Source organism: Nelumbo nucifera, chromosome 4 (genome assembly GCF_055504915.1).
Source record: "Nelumbo nucifera cultivar China Antique chromosome 4, China Antique-T2T, whole genome shotgun sequence".
Taxonomy (NCBI): Eukaryota; Viridiplantae; Streptophyta; class Magnoliopsida; order Proteales; family Nelumbonaceae; genus Nelumbo; species Nelumbo nucifera.
The window spans coordinates 7,113,764-7,131,083 of NC_142652.1; the positions used below are offsets into that span (position 1 = coordinate 7,113,764).

Consider the following 17,320-nt stretch of genomic DNA (forward strand, 5'->3'; position numbering starts at 1 on the left):
AAACCATGGGTTGAACCATACAAACTAATAGGTTCATGCTCGTTTAGCCAAACGAGCTCAATTTTAGGCCCAAGCTCGAGTATTATTACTATTGGGCTCATTCACCCACCATCTCGAGGTATGCTTCCTTATGAAGCAGTTGCCGGTTTGCCACAGCTTTGACTATTGGACGTTTCGTTCGTTGCGCGATGTGCCAGCGCCACGCTCGCTCTTACTAGACCACGAAGAAAGAACAAATCGTCTGTGTTGCCCAAGCAACCAGACGATAAATACAAGATCAATATTAATATCAATAAAACAAATAACAATAAATAAATTAAAAAAAAAGGAATTCAACATTTCAACCTTCACCGTCGTTGTCTCTCGTATGCCATTTAAAAGCACATACTCTTTTTGTTCTCTGTCAAAGACCCAACCCAAAGAGATTTTTTTTTTTCTCTCTCTCAGGTTCAGGTAATTTAATTCATCAACTCTTCTATGTTATAATTTCAATTCAATTCGTTTTGGATTCTTTAGTTTCGAAACTGAATCTAACCGTTGAGTAGTTTCTTTGTTTTATTGGTTTGTATTGAACAGTCGAGAAGGGATCAAGGCTAGGGATATTTGGGCATCCCTTTCTGTGTTTGAGTTGGATTTGATTTTATTCATATTCCAGTTGATTCAATTCACATCGACAAGAAACTTGTGGGGGTTGAACCCAGGGTTTCAGTCCGTTTACGAGTACGAGCTTTCAACCCCGCACTGATCGAAGGGACGGATCCCGAATTCATGCTCGTACTACTCGCCAAGAGTGGGTTCCAAGGGCATCTACTGCTACCGTTGTGAACCCTCCGTCGAGTTTTAATTCAAACCCTAATGGCAATGGCGGAGACTCGAATTATAGTTCTGCCCCGCCAGAGAGTCGGCATAGAGGTGATTTCATTCAGAGAAGCTATGTTGCCCGGCCTTCTCATCCGCGGAGGGAAGCGGAGAATCACGCGCCCAAGGGATTGAATATGCCGCAGCATGTGCAGGAAATTCAAGACAAGCTCACCAAGGGGACTGTCGAATGCATGATCTGTTACGATATGGTCCGGACTCCGGAGGTCCACTCCAATATGGTCCTGTTCCTGTTGTTACTCCATTTTCCATCTCAACTGTATCAAGAAATGGGCTCGAGCACCGACTTCTATTGATTTGTCCGTGGAGAAGAATCAAGGCTCAAATTGGCGGTGCCCTGGTTGCCAATCTGTACAGCTCCTCAACTCTAAACAGATTCGATACGTTTGCTTTTGTGGGAAGCACCCTGATCTTCCATATGATTTATATTTGACACCCCGTTCATGCGGAGAGCCGTGTGGGAAGCCTCTAGAGAAAGAAGCAATAGCGATATGAACGACGATCGCTGCCCCCATGTTTGTGTCTTGCAGTGCCACCCGGGTCCATGTTATGAACACACCACCCGGCAACGCACGGCGGCACAGCCATAGGCAGCAGCACACACAGCGGGCCGCCTAGCGGCACGCACCGCCCGGCAGCGCCGCATAGCAGGCTGGCAGCACGCGGCACATACCGCCCGACAGGGCGCTGCACGCACACGCCGACACCACACGGCAGCGGCACCATGGCGTGCGACACGCACCGCCAGGCAGCAGTGCGCACTGCACGGCAGCACGCACCGCGCACACGCCGGCGCCGCAAGGCAGCGATACCATGAGTCGCGCGCACGCACTGCGCTGCAGCAACACCGCGTGCCCGCACGCGCGGCAGGGCACCATGAGCCGCGCGCATGCACCCGGTAGCAGCAGCAGGGCGGGGCCCACGCAACAGCTCATAGGGGTGGGCCCATCCTTATCTGAATATGCCAACTCGCCACCACCTTACCTTATCCCTTATCTTTATCTAATCTTATCTTTATCCTTATCTTAAGTAAGAGTGAGTTACCATTAGGAATAGGTAATTAGGAGTTTGAGTTCAAATTGGAGTTTGAGTTTAATTAGGAATTTCCTTCTGTAATCTCCTATTTAAGGAGCTACGAATTGAAATAAAACATTATTCAGTTTTTCAGCCAAGAAAAGAGTGAGGAGAGTTTGGGTGGTCTCTTGGACAAATCACCCCAAGGGAGAGTTCGGGTGGTCTCTTGGACAAATCACCCACTAGATAGGCAAAATAGGGTCAGTGCGTAAGACCAAAGGCAAGGGAAGATCAGGGGTTCCTGCTGTGGAACGACCCGTGACGCAATCCTACGCTCGGGCCCATAACAGTCCATGCCTTCCTTGTAAAGCTTTTGCTCGCCCGCGCCTGTGTGCTTGCGGAAAAAAAAAAACAATCACCACAAGATGCTTCGTTAAGAAAAATGTTCTTTCTTGCGGACAAAACTGCAATAAGCTACTTGAATGTGGGCGTCATCGGTGCGGAAGGATTAGCCACACGGGGCTATGTGATCCTTGTCAGGTTCTCACCAATGCGTCATGCTTCTGCAGGAAAAGCACGGAAGTTGTTCTTTGCGGAGAGATGGCTGTGAAGGGTGAAGTATCAGCAAACGACGGTGTTTTTTCATGTAACTCCTATTGCCAAAAGAAGCTTGCCTGTGGAAATCACGTATGCGAGAGATTTGTCATCCTAGCCCATGTGGGGATTGTGAGTTAATGCCGTGGAGGATTAAGACCTGCTGCTGTGGTAAAACAAAGTTACACAAGGAAAGACAGAGTTGTTTGGACCCTATTCTGACCTGTTCGCAAACATGTGGTAAACTCCTTCCTCGTGGAGTTCACAACTGTAAGGATGTTTGCCATGTTGGGGATTGTGCACCTTGTTTGGTTCTTGTCAACCAAAAATGCCGTTGTGGATTGTCTTCTCGTACTGTTGAATGCTATAGAACAATTGAAGAGAGGGATAAATTCGTCTGTGAGAAACCTTGTGGGAAGAACAAGAATTGTGGGAGGCATAGATGCAGCGAAAGGTGTTGTCCTCTCTCTAATTTCAACAATCGGATCGTGGGTGATTGGGATCCACACTTATGCTCAATGATCTGTGGGAAGAAGCTTAGGTGTGGGCAGCATTCTTGTCAGTCCCTCTGCCACAACGCCCACTGCCCACCTTGCCTTGAAACCTTCTTCACTGATCTGACTTGTGCTTGTGGGAAGACTTCAATTCCAACTCCATTGCCTTGTGGTACACCCCCTCCTTCATGTCAGCAGCCATGTTCAGTCCCTCAGCCTTACGGTCATCCCTCTTCACACAGTTGCCACTTTTGAGATTGTCCACCTTGTTCAATTCCGGTGGCAAAGGAGTGCATAGGTGGGCATGTGGTTCTCAGGAACATATTCGTTGTAATCAGCTATGTGGCAAGACACAACAATGTGGCATGCATGCTTGTGGAAAAACCTACCACCCACCACCCTGTGATTCTTCATCTGGGTCTTCTGGTTCAAAGTCATCTTGTGGGCAAATATGTGGGGCTCCAAGGAGAGATTGTAAGCATACATGCACAACCGTTTGTCATCCCTTAGCACCTTGTTCTGATCTAAGATGTGATTTCCCTATGACAATTACTTGTTCTTGTGGTTGAATAACTGCCACAATCCCTTGTGATGTTGGAGGTGGCTCTCATGTTGATACTATCTTTGAAGCTTCTATTATTGCGAAGTTGCTAGTGCCTCTTCAACCTGTGGAAGCAAATGGCAAGAAAGTTCCACTTGGTCAGAGGAAGCTTGTTTGTGACGATGAATGTGAGAAAATGTAGCATAAACGAGTCCTTGCAGATGCTTTCAATATCACATCACCGAATTTGGATGCCCTTCATCTTGGAGAAAACTCCACGGTTTCCGATTTGCTTGCGGACTTGTTTCGACGTGACCCAAATTGGGTGTTGTCTATTGAAGAGCGGTTCTAGTTCTTAGTGCTTGGTAAGAGTAAAGGAGGTACTATGAATGGTCTAAGGGTTCATGTTTTTTGTCCGATGTTGAAGGAGAAGAGAGATGCAGTAAGACAAATTGCTGAGAGATGGAAGCTTTTAGTTAATGCAGCAGGATGGGAGCCAAAGCGGTTCCTAGTGGTTCATGTTACACCCCAAGTCCAAGGCTCCAGCACGGATTCTCGAGGGAAAGGCTTATATTCCTTTAAATGTGGCTCCTCCACCAACACTTGATCCCTTGGTTGACATGGATCCGAGGCTTGTTGTGTCTCTTCTAGATCTTCCAAGGGATACAGATATAAGTGCACTAGTCCTGAGGTTTGGTGGGGAGTGTGAGTTGGTTTGGTTAAATGATAAAAAAGTTGACAAACAAAAGTTGAAACTAGGGTTTAAAAGAGAGAAAGCAAGTGGAGAGAAGAAGAAGAAGAAGAGATGTGTCGAGGGGTGTGTTCTTATCATTGTTTACACCCTCAAAAAAATAACTTTATACTTTGAAAATAGTAATTACAAGGAAGCCCCTACTTGGGCACCCAAATACAAAAATAGTACAAGGAAGAGAAAAAATTCCAAAAATACCCCTGTTTAAGCGATCTCAAAACACCCCCTCAAGATGAACATATATGTCAGTCATGCCCAGCTTGTCAAGGTTCTTAGCAAACTTTGGATGGTGAACACCTTTAGTAAGGCAATCAACTAGTTGGTCTTCCGACCTTATAAAAAGAAGGCAAATCTGCTTGGATGCCCATCTCAGTCAATAAGGTCTTCAACCAGAGTAGTTAAGACACTATGAGCCATTGCCCTGTACTTTGCCTCAACACTAGAACGAACAACCACAGATTATTTCTTACTTCTCCATGAAACCACATTGCCTCCCACTAAGACAATAACCAGATGTAGATCTTCTATCATCAATGGGCCCTGCCTAATCAGCATCTGTGTAAGCCTCAATATTTAGATGGTTGTGGTTGAAATACAACATCCCTTTACCAGTGCATCCTTTCAGGTAGGCTAAAATTATGTTAACTGCATGCATATGAGATGTCCTAGGTTTATGCATATATTGGCTAACCACTCCAACAACATAGGATATGTCAGGTTCAGTCAAGCAGAATACAGAAGGCCTACCAATCTCTGATATATTCCCCTGTTTGGAAGAACTTCTCCTTCAGTGGAACTTAACGTGTGGTTAGGATCAATTGGAGTTTTTGCAGGCTTACACCCTAATTTCCCAACTTCATGAAGCAAAACAAGTACATACTTCCTTTGTGACAGAAAAATTCCTTTCTTGGATCTTGCAACTTCAATGCCAAGAAAATATCGGAGATCACCAAGGTCCTTAATATCAAATTCAGAAGATGAAGGACTTTAATTAAGAGATATTTGTGATATCATCACCTGTCATAACAATGTCATCAACATATACTATCAACATTGTTACTCTACCATCTACTCTTCTAATGAATAAGGTGTGGTTAACCTGAGATTGAGCAAACCCAGTCTTTAATATGACATTCCTGAACCTGTCAAAGCATGCTCTTGGAGACTATTTTAGCCCATACAAAGACTTCTTCAAGCGGCACACGTTTCTTTGTACCTTTCAATTGAGCCATCTGCCTTGTGCTTAATAGCATAAACCCACTTACACCCAACAGGAATCTTATCTTTTGGGCAAGGAACAACCTCCCAAGTCTGGTTCTTTATTAGGGCTTCCATTTCTTGGTTCATAACTTCCTTCCAATGAGGGGACTGCATTGCCTCTGTAACACTGCGAGGGATGGAAACAAAAGAGATGGTAGAAATATAGGCATAATAGGAAGGTGAGAGAGCATCATAAGACACATAGTTATTAATAGGATACTTGCTACATGTCCTCTTCCCTTTTCGAATAGTAATAGGAAGATCAATGTCAAAATCAATAATAGGATTGTTAGGAGCTTCAAGATTACTTGAGTCTAGGGAATCAGATTGTGATGGGCATTCAGCTTCAGGAGCCACCCTCTTACTGTGCCTGATGAAAAACTGTTGCTAGGACTGAGGTTGATACATAGGAGGAGGAGGAGGAGGAGAAAGAATACCATCATTACAAGGAAGAGAGGGAGGAATAGAGGTAGGAACAGGAAGACAAAAGGGAGTCCGATCTTCACTCGCATTCTCCCCTTGAAGAGAAGGACAGGATGACTAGAAAAAGGAAGAGGACTCCAAAAAGGTAACATCTTTATAGACATATCTCTTGCTAGATAAGGAATCAAAACATCTATAGCCTTTCTGGACTGGAGAGTAACTAAGGAATACGCATTTAACTGATTTATGATCAAACTTACACCAACAAGGACTGATATCATGAACAAAACAAACACAATCAAAGATCTTGAGGGGTAGATTAAAAGGTGGTTCATCGGGGAAGAGAAGTTGATAAGGAGAATGAAGGTTTTAGGACCCTTGACGGGAGTCTGTTAGTAAGATACACAACTATCTCAACACATCACCCCAAAAACGAGTGGGAACATGAGTTTGAAACAGTAGACCACGAGCAACTTCAACGACATGCTTGTTCTTCCTTTCAGCCACCCCATTTTGTTGTGGAGTATGACTACATGAACTTTGGTGAATAATACCCCGATCTTCAAGAAATCTATACAACTGATGTTCAAAGTATTCTTTAGCATTGTCAGATCTTATTATTTTCACTCTTTTCTCAAATTGTGTCTCTACCATATTCATGAAGTTTTAAACAATCATAGGAACTTCATCCCGACTTTTCAGCAAGTAGAGCCATGTATACCGACTGTAGTCATCAATGAAGAGGATGGAATATTTATACACACCCATGCAAGGGATAGTATATAGGCCACAAACATCAGTATGGATCAAATGAAAAGCAACATTACTTCTTTTACTGTTTGCAAAATATGTGGTTCTACATTGTTTGGACAAATGACAAACTTCACATTTAAAATTCAACTTTGGCACAGAGTCAAACAAGTTTGGAAACAAGAGTTTTACAGAATTGAAAGACATATGGCTAAGATGACAATGCCATAATTTCAAAAGACTCATTTTTTCATTTGAACAAAACTCAGTTTGGCTTAACAGTCCATGCTCTAAAGGTCCATCAAAGAGGTAGACTCCATTAACTTCATGCCCACTTCCAATCATCTTTCCTGTGCTCAAGTTCTGAAAACACAATGGGTAGAAAAAAAAAGTCACTAAGCAATTATGGGATTTCGTGAGAGAACTAACATACAACAAATTTTTATGTAGCTGGGGCACATGAAGAGCGAATCCAAGAGAAAGGTTGTGAGTGAGTTTGATTTCACCCTGACCCGAAATAGGGGTCTGAGATCCATCAACAACAGTAATATTGCCCTTTCTCGGGGTTAACTTATATGAGGTAAAATGTGAGGGTATACCAGTCATATGGCATTGGCCCCAGAGTCTACAATCCATGGGCTAAAATATGTGGAACAAGCAAGTGCAATACCTATTTTGGCATATGAACTAGATGGTTTACTAGGTCCAGAACTAGATGAGGAGGATGTACCACCATTTTCCAGCTGCAACAATATATTCCTTAGTTTGTCCATTACGTTAGATGAGTCAAGCACATCAGAAGGTTGAGCACCATTACCAATTGTAGCCAAGTGAGCATTGCCCTTCTTCCCGGTTTTATACTTTTCCGACTTTAAATGAGAATTGAGCTTCCAACACCTTTCCTTAGTGTGTCTTGGCTTCTTGCAATAATCACAAATAACATCCTCAACCTTCTCAGTAATAGGGTGCTTGCTAGTATTTTGCTTGGGTCGAGATGACATAAAAGCAGAGTGATCAATCATAAGAGGTTGCATCATGGTGGTCCTTCGACTTTCTTCCCCTTGTACAGGGGAAGGGAGTAAGCGGAAGCAAGAGAGACAATGCCAGCACTAAGAATGTGTTGCCTGGTAAAATCAAACTCTGGATTTAAACCAACCAAGAAATCAAAGACTCTATTCTCTTCTATGTACTTCCAATATTGCTCACCATCTTCAGGGTCCTACCATACGAGTGCTTTCAAGTGATCAATTTCTTCCCAAATAGATTGTAGAGAAGAGAAATACATAGCCACAGATCTCTCCCCTTGGCGCATACTACAAGCTTCCCTTTGAAGATGGTACACTCTATCTGTATTGTTAACTTGGAAATAAGTGGCAACAACTCTATCCCAAATATCCTTGGCCATTGGAAGAAACATGTAGTTTCGGGCAATATGAGGTTGCATTGAGCAAATCAGCCATGACATCACAAAGGAGTTATCTTGTTTCCACTTTGCAAATTTCGATTTTTCAAGATTTGGTTTCACCTCCTTTCATGTGATGAATCCTAGTTTGCCTCTCCCAGTAATGGTAAATTTAACAAATTGAGACCACTCTAAAAAATTCATTCCATCAAGTTTAATTGTAATTATCATCCTACTAGCAATATCTGCACTTCCCGAGAACACATTGGAAACCATCTGAACATCCTTAGATGATTCTATATTCTATGAAGACACTTTCTAGCTAACCAAAAAGACCCCTAATACTTAACCAAATCCACAGATCCAAGAACCAAGGTCACCACACGGTTAAGATACAAAAGGAGGCCAAAAAACCAAATCGGCGGCAATATAAAGGGAGAAAAAAACTCTCAAAAATTATATATGGCTCAGAAAATTATGAGACCACTTTCTATCATTCCCAAAGAGTAAAATGACATGAATGGCCTAAGTTTTATAGTAAAAGAAGCCATTAAACATGATGTACAAGGCTCGACATCTGATATGAAATTTCTGCGATTTTCCCCTTGAAAAAATCACTAAAAATCATAGAAGCTTCGAATGAGGGCAAGAGTCATACCAAAATTCCTCTAAAATCAGGGCGAATCAAACCATGTAAGTTTCATTGATTGCTGCTGGCACCTGTACGGACTACTGACATCATCCGACGGCGGTCTGACGTCAGCAGTTCACCTTGTGAGAGAGGATCTGCAAGAGAGGTACTCCAAGTTCCCTTACCCGCTCTGATACCAAGTTGACAAACAAAAGTTGAAACTAGGGTTTAGAAGAGAGAAAGCAAGAGGAGAAGAAGAAGAAGAAGAAGAGATGTGTCGAGAGGTGTGTTATTGTCACTGTTCACACCCTAAAAAAATAACTTTATACTTTGAAAATGGTAATTACAAGGAAGCCCCTACTTGGGCGCCCAAATACAAAAATAGTACAAGGAAGAGAAAAAGTTCCAAAAATACCCCTATCTAAGCAATCTCAACAAAAAATGCTTTTGGCTGTATTTAGTGATCCTGCTAGGGCAGCAACTGCTTTAAGACGGTTAGATCATGGGTCAACATATCATGGTGCTATTGTGGTTCTTCAGAATGGTGGGGCATCAATTCCATCTTTTGGTGCCAATGCATGGGGAGGAATAGGAGTTGCTAGGGATGGAGGTCTAGTTTCTGGTATCAAGGGCAATCCGTGGAAGAAGGTTGTTGTGCAGGAATCTAGCTGGAGAGAAGATTCTTGGGGTGGTGAAGACTGGTCTCATGTTGTGACTGACACACAAGTGTCTGTATGGAAAGGGAAGGAAGCTCCAATTGTTGTTTCAAGCAACCGTTGGAACGTTCTTAATCCAAATGCAGTTTCCTGTTCAACCACTACATCCACACCTGGAGTTGAGGTTAAAGGTAACCTTGGTATTTCAAGTTCTTCCACTGCAGAGTTGGAACTGAATGCATGTGGCTCAAATTCAATAGGACAACCTCAAGGAGCCATTAATGAAACGGAGTTGTCTTAAGTAGCAGATGATTGGGACAAAGCTTTTGAATAAGAGGGGAGATATAGGAGATGGTAGAGAAACATTTATGGCACTATATGCTTTCCAGGGATTATTTTATGTTTTGGGGGCTTTGATTTTCTCAAGGTGAATCAGCCTTGATAATTCAAGGGAAGATTTATGCTAGTATGAGATTTCAATGTGGAAATCTAATTATGCCAGTTTTAGCTAAAGGATTTCATCATGGAAATTTGGCTAATAAATGATTTTTTCTTTTATTTCGATTTTGTTTGGGGTCTATGGGGCTTGTAATATTTTTTTCCTGGCCAACTCAAAATACTATGATGATTAAGAAAGAAGTAATACACTTTGGATATTCTTTTTTCCTAATATGTATCTAGTTGGTCCTTGTCGTTCTTCTATAACTCCAATTGCCTCATGGTTTTGGGGGGTCTAATCTTATTTCCTGCAATTCTTATGAACATTTAAAAATTGGAAAGGGGAAATATGGATTTGGATTTAACTGTGCATAACAAATTGGTCTGCCATCTAATTTGTTTACAATTTGGTGCACGTGTTATTGACTTCTAAAAATGTAAAATGTCTGTTGTTTTCTCTTTTTCACTATACATGCATGTACTCTTACATACATGTGTGTGGCCTATTATTGATGAGATAGAGATGGACTTGGCATGCATTTAGTAATAGTAGTTTAAATGAATAAATAGAGTCTATGTTTTTGCTCAGGATTCTTTTTATGCACAATTGATTCTATTGGACTGTGACAATAGATATAGTTGTATTTGGCCATGGCTAACTAAAGTAGGTTTCCTAGATGAAATTTGTCTTTGCAGATTGGCTGTAATCACGTGCCAGTAATAGTAATATCTTTAAGTCAATTGTCCACAGTCTTTGACTTCTCAATTGATGGATTGTTTTCGTACATGTCTACGCCTAAGATACTAAGTTTTTTCAAGTATTTCTTATGAGAAATTTAATTACCCCCTTCTAACAACAGTTCCAAAACTGTTGGATAGGGTAACTTCTTGATGCAATTTCTAGTTCAGCAGAATAGGTAAGATACAATTAAACTATGTCTCCTTGATCTGACATTTAACATATTGTTGCGCTCATATATTGCACAGATATATGAGAACCCTGACCTTACAACTCATGGACTTAGGGGTTGTGAATGTTGAACCCTATTGTGATGTCTATTGGCTTGTTCTGGTGACGATAAAAGCCAACTATTTGTATTTGTTTATCATAACTTGGTTTTTTAAAAGATGAGCATTTAACATGTTGAATTAAATTCAAAGCTAGATTATATAAGTATTCTGTTTCTATTAGATCAAATAGGTTACAAGTATCTGTTGTATATGGAGAACCATTTTGCCATTTCTTTTTTGTCTTTCTTTTTGGTGGGGGTGGATTTAATTAGAAAGATGAAAATATAAGGGATCATGATGGGCAATCTTTATTTCAAATGTGGAGCCACTGTGTACAAGAAGTGGCCATTGCTTGGTGCAATAGTAAAATCTCAAGCTGACAAGCATGAGAATGTGGATATGAGTCTCAGAGTGGCCACTTTGTGCACAAAATGATGAATGTTATGTCCATACGCAGCCCGCCCCTCCAAGACCTTGGATGGCAGGGATCAACATTGGGTTGACTTTTTGAGGGACCATTGCTTGTAATGATGATAAAACCTTGGGCTCAGGACCTCAAGTTCAAGTCTAAATTAGCCACTTTATGTGAAGATGTCTTAGACTTCGAGGTTAGATCTGTATTAGTCCACCCTTTCCAAGACCCTGGATTGTTGGGACCAAAATGGGTCAATGGCATTTTAGTGGCTGCTTACAAGAGGGAAGTCTTGGTTCCTAAGAATGTATGTTGATCTTTTATTATGCAAAACTACCAGGAAGCACATTGCCAAAATGACTAGTGGTTGTCCCATATAGCTAACATAGAAATGTGAATGCAGATTTTTGTCCTACCAACTAAGCCACCATCCAGTTGGTTAATTATTATCCACATTGATGTGCTCTTCTTCTATTAGTGATTCTCATGTTGTTTGCTTTTTCAGGGATCTGAGGCCTGTGATACCATTCATTTTGCATACCTATAACGGAGGATCATCCATGTTTGTTGACCAAAAATTGAGAACCAAAGTTGATATGGTTGGATATATGACAGTGATTTCTCCCCTTTTTAATCGTAGCTACGAATTATTTTTGAGGCTATTTCCCAAATTCTTGACAATATTCAGTTCAATTTTAACAAAAAGCAATAAATTGCAATCAACCATGAGAAAAGCAGTCTCCCTGAGTTTGATAATATATGTCCATCTTGTTTTCTTTTCTTTTTTCCATTTCTGAAACAAAACAAGTTAATCAATTAGGTGTTTTAGGAATCAGGATGATGATATGTCCCATAAATTTGACACGCAGTTCACAGACTCACAGTAGAATCCAGACCACTAGTACTTCAACAGGGAATTTATATTCATTCAGAAGAAAAGAGGATCACTTACAGTAGGTCAGTTCTTCGAGAGACCGCCGGCTCTCCCAAGCACTCTCAGAATTCTGTACTCAGCAAAAGTCTCTCTTCTCCATCCCCCAAAGCCCCTTCTTATACACATCTTACAACATAACTGCCTTCCATAATAAATGCCCAGCTGGCCGAAATATAAATGCCCCACTCTTCTTATTCCCAACTAACAAGCTATAAATGTTAAATGCCCTATACTCTTCCTATTCTCAATTGACAAGCTATAAATGCCACAAAAACTCTCCTTATTCCCTCAAGTCATAAATTCCCCCATGTTCAATTATTTCCCCCCCTTGGCCGCCAGTTGACCTTTCCCCTTCCTAGTGTATGTAAAATTAATTGGGGGCCTATCATTACCCGCCGCCCAAAGTCTAACCTTGTCCTCAAGGTTGAAATGAGGAAATTGGTCACGAAGTAAGTCAAAAGGCTCCCATGAATCTTCAAAATCAGGCAGGTCCTGCCAATGGATAAGCACTTCCAAACCAGTAACTCCAGGCATAGTGGATGGACGCACCCCCCGAACGGCCACAGGTTCCACCAGCATTTCCATATCAACTGACAGAGTGGAAGGAATCACGGGAGAAGAGATATGATTGCCAATTGCCTTCTTGAGTTGCGAGACATGAAAAACAGGGTGAATCCTTGCCTTTGGAGGAAGTTGAAGTTTATAAGCGACAACACCAATTCTTTCCACAATAGAAAATGGTCCATAAAATCGAGGGGCAAGCTTTTCATTGGCTCGGCGAGCTAGAGACTGTTGGCGATAAAGTCGCACTTGTACATACACCGAATCCCCAACCTCAAAATTAACATCACGGCGGTTCACATCAGCCGAGTCTTTCATCTTTTGTTGTGCCCGGTGTAGATGAGCATGCAACTCCCTGAGTATAGCATCTCGCTGAAGGAGAACAACTTCAACATCAGCATTAGCCGTAGAGCCAAGCTCATAGCGGATTAATGGAGGAGGGTCACGCCCATAAACCACCATGAAAGGTGTCATGCCAGCAACAGTGTGAAAAGAGGTATTATAGCTGTATTCTGCCCACGATATCCAGGAAGACTAGCGGGAGGGGGAATCAGCTGCAAAGCACCTCAAATAAGTCTCCAAACAGCGATTAAGCACCTCCGACTGTCCATCTGTCTGAGGATGGTAAGCTGAGCTACGATGCAATTTTGAACCCTGTAGGGTAAAAAGCTCGCGCCAGAAGAAGCCCATAAAGACCTTATCACGATCAGATACAATCGAGCGGGGAATGCCACGTAAACGGACTATGTTGTGCAGGAAGGCCTGAGCAATCATGAGAGTTGAGAAGGGATGACTGAGAGGGATAAAATGGGCATACTTGGAGAGATGATCGACCACCACTATAATTGTATCAAACCCCTTTGATTTAGGAAGAGCCTCAATAAAGTCCATAGCAATATCTTCCCATATCTGTTCAGGTACGGGTAAAGGTTGTAAAAGGCCAACAGGGGACATGGCTTCATATTTACTGCGTTGACACACATCGCAGGCTTCATATTTACTGCGTTGACACACATCGCAGGCCTGCACAAACTCCTGGACAGAACGCCTTATCCCCTGCCAGTAAAATTCAGTTGCTATGCGCCTATATGTCCGGCGGATACCCGCGTGTCCTCCCACAACTCTCGAATGAAACTCTTTAAGCAAGAGAGGGATAAATGGGGAAGAAGCTGGTAGAACCAATTTACCATGATAACGTAGGTGTTCTCCAACTAAAGAATAGGCGGGATAGGCAGCCGGATCCTACTGTATGGTATGCTTGATGTTGGCCAGAAAAGGATCATCATCAACTTGCTCCTTAAGGTCATCAAAATCAAGAAAAATAGGTATTGTAAGTGATTTTAAGTGCATTTCGGCAGGAACTCTGGATAGGGCGTCAGCCACGGTATTACCGGCACCTGGTTTGTATTGAATCTCGAAGTCATAATTCATAAGCTTAAGAAGCCACTTATGATGCTCACCTTCGACAATCTGCTGCTCCAACAAATACTTGAGACTCCGCTGGTCGGTCCGAACAATAAAGCGTCTTCCAAGAAGATAGGGGCGCCATTTTTGAATAGCAAAGACAATGACCATTAATTCCCTCTCATAGACAGATTTGGACTATGCCAGCGGGCTAAGCTTGTGGCTATAAAAAGCTATAGGCCGATTATTCTGCATTAATACCGCCCCGAGACCTACCCCAGATGCATCTGTCTCGATCAAGAACGGGTGGGAAAAATCTGGAAGGGCCAACACTGGTACGGTCGTCATAGCCCGTTTCAACTCCTGAAATGCATTCTCAGCCTCTGCATTCCATGAGAAAGCATCCTTTTTAAGCTGATGTGTCAATGGCCATGCTATTTTACTACAGTCATGCACAAAACGACGATAATAGCCTGTAAGTCCCAAAAAACCGCGAAGAGCTTTAAGTGAAGATGGTTGAGGCCAGTCAACCATGGCCTGGATTTTAGAAGGATCGGCAGAAACACCAGCCACGCTAATAATATGACGCAGGTACTCAATGCTAGGCTGAGCAAAGATACATTTCTTTGAGTTGGCAAAGAGAAGGGGGTGCGCAACACAGAGAAGACCTGTCGGAGGTGGTCCAAATGGGCAGCTTCGGAAGCACTGTAAACTAGAATATCATAAAAAAATACCAGCACAAAGCGACGGAGGAAATCATGGAATACAGTATTCATTAATGACTAGAAGGTCGAGGGCGCATTGGTGAGACCGAAGGGCATGACAAGGAATTCGTAATGGCCCTCGTGGGTGCGAAATGCAGTCTTGGGAATGTCCTCACTGCGGACCTGAATCTAGTGGTAGCCCGATTTAAGATCAATTTTATAGAAAATAGAAGCACCATGGAGCTCATTGAGAAGTTCTTCGATGACCGGAATGGAGAACTTATCCGGAACCGTAGCACGGTTAAGGGCTCTGTAATCCACACAAAAACGCCAAATTCCGTCTTTCTTTTTGACTAAAAGGACCGGGCTCGAGTAAGGGCTTGTACTAAGCTGAATAATACCTGCAGCCAACATCTCAGAGACAAGACGTTCAATCTCATCTTTTTGGAATTGAGGATATCTGTAAGGACGAACAAAGATAGGAGAAGTGCCTTCCTGTAAGACAATAGCATGTTCCGTAGCCCGTGCAGGGGGTAAGCCCGTAGGCATGTCAAAAATATCTTTGAACTCATCTAGTGAGGCGGAGATTGGCGGGGATGTAGGCAAGGCAGAGTTCAGCGGAGGATCCACTATCTGCAATTGTTTTAATTCTATCAAAACCCCTTGTCCCTCATGTTGTAAGTTGCGCATCATGGCATGCAAGGATACCTGAGAGGAACAGAGAGAAGGGTCGCCCTGCAACTTTACCCGGACACCTCCCAAATTGAGCTTCATAGACATGTTGCCCCAATTCATCACTGAGTCCCCGAGGGATGCTAACCAAGGAAAACCAAGAATGACATCCGTAGAACCCAACTTTAAGGGAAAGAAATCAGCAATGACATCCAATTCGGGTAAGTTGAGGCAAACCTGACGGCTGACTCCAGAAGTTCTCACCTCATCACCATTTCCCATCTGAACTCCAAATTCGTGTGTAGGGGTGCGGGGTAATTTCAATTCTTCCACTAAAGTTGCGGAGATAAAGTTGTGGGATGCACCCGAGTCTACCAATATGACCACCTCACGCGACAAAATGCGTCCACGCACCTTAAGGGAATTTGCCGCACACAACCCAACAAGAGACGAGACACAAAGTGCGGTTGATTTTGGAGCCGGAGCAATTTCAGTGTCCCCGAAAGTGCAGTCCCAATTAGACGCATCAGAATCAAGTTCCTCCACGTCATCTTGAACCCATAAAACCTGAAGTGATTTCTGAGCACAACGATGTCCCGAACTGTATTTCTCGTCGCAATGGAAGCATAGACCCTTCGCTCATTTCTGCTGCATCTCTTTGTCGGTCATCTTTTTGAAAGTAGGAGGTGGGGCCTTAATAATAGGGGCTGATGCAGGAGAAGGAGGGATTGCAGCTTGTGTAAGTCGGGTGACAGCAGAAGTAGTCACTTGCGAAACCCGTGAGTTATAGTGGGTTCCAGAGAGGGACGTTGTGGGCCCACGAGGATATGAACTGGATTGATAGACCCATAAGGCCTGATTCTTTTCCTCAAATTTATGGGCTGCAACCATTTTTCTAATCAGCCCAACGGGTTCCATCTGTCGAAGTTTGGCCTGGAAATCTGGGCCCAACTCATTCACAAAGGCTGCTTCAAGGACTGATTCTGGTAGGTCACGTTAGGGGGCAGAAAGCACCTCAAAATGGCGACGATATTCCTTGATAGTAGTGGATTGACGTAATGATAGAAGCTGCTCCTACAAGTTTCCCTCCTGAGTTGATCGGAAACGTTCAAGGAGGAGTTCCTTGAATTTTGCCCAGCTACGAAAGGGTTGCCGACCATCCTCCCAATAATACCACGCCAGTGCATCACCCTCTAAACAGACCACTGCCGCCCGCAGACGTTCCGCCGGAAGCAAGCCATTAATCTCAAAATAGCGCTCCGTGCGAAAAAGCCAGCCGTCTGGATTTTCTCCATAAAAAATCGGCAGCTCCAACTTCCGAGGAAGTGAATCGGAAGTATGTTCCAGGACTGTCATTGAAGGGGACGTCGGGAAAGCTGCACCCTTCCCTTTGTCAGCCACACGACTTGATGCGGATACAGGAGGAACATTGTCAGTTGTAGACAAAGGAGCTGACAAGGACTGTTGCTGCAGCAACAGATCAAAACGCCTTACCAAGTCTTGAACGCCTCCTTCCAGGGATGTGATCTTCGGCAATCCAACTGTTATCTCATCACGCAAGCCATCCACTTCAGAATGCAGAGAAGTCAAGCGTTCTTCGAAACCCTCCACCTGTGATGCCACTTCCTTAGCTGTCACCATGGCCGAGGAAAGACATGCTCTGATACCACTGATATGTCCCAGAAATTTGACACGCAGTTCACAGACTCACAACAGAATCCAGGCCACTAGTACTTCAACAGGGAACTGATATTCATTCAGAAGAAAAGAGGATCACTTACAGTAGGTC

At 43.1% G+C, this 17,320-nt stretch overlaps 1 pseudogene; it reads left to right on the forward strand.

Moving 5' to 3' along the window:
• The first annotated feature begins 695 nt into the window (after positions 1–695).
• On the forward strand, positions 696–9,729 carry LOC148791990 (NF-X1-type zinc finger protein NFXL1 pseudogene; annotated as a pseudogene).
• Positions 9,730–17,320: the final 7,591 nt, after the last annotated feature.